Genomic DNA, 394 nt, shown 5'->3' on the forward strand with positions numbered 1-394 from the left:
GGCTCAACCACTGACCACGCCAGCCGGGCCACAGCCTTTTCTTTTCCTGCCTTCTAAGGAAGTCTGGTTTGTCTGGCAGAACAATCCTTCGATGGGCTGTGCTGGTCGTGGGTTGAGAAGAGAATTGATTAGTGCGATCCCTGCCTATTGCCCAGATCCCTGCACACACGTGCAAGGGTGATTAGCGCAGTGCTGCTTCTAACAGCAAACACTGGGAACAACGACTAATTGCCCATTCAAAAGAAAATGATTAAAAACTGCAATTCTATGCAGGAGTTTTTGAAAACGAGGCAGATTTATGTGCACTATACGAAAACGTCTCTAAAATATCCTGTGAAGAGGAAAGAGAAGGCGGCAGAACTGTGTTTTGTTCAAAGGAAACCACACCGCTCTT

The 394-nt window shown here is 47.0% G+C and overlaps 1 protein-coding gene across 2 annotated transcripts in view; it reads right to left on the bottom strand.

The window, feature by feature from the left end:
• Positions 1-394, bottom strand: part of C1QTNF2 (C1q and tumor necrosis factor related protein 2) — a 12712-nt gene that overhangs the window by 1360 nt on the left and 10958 nt on the right. The gene's annotated exons all lie outside the window — the stretch shown is intronic.

The sequence above is a fragment of the Myotis davidii genome, unplaced genomic scaffold (assembly GCF_000327345.1).
Source record: "Myotis davidii unplaced genomic scaffold, ASM32734v1 scaffold18, whole genome shotgun sequence".
NCBI classification, from domain to species: Eukaryota; Metazoa; Chordata; class Mammalia; order Chiroptera; family Vespertilionidae; genus Myotis; species Myotis davidii.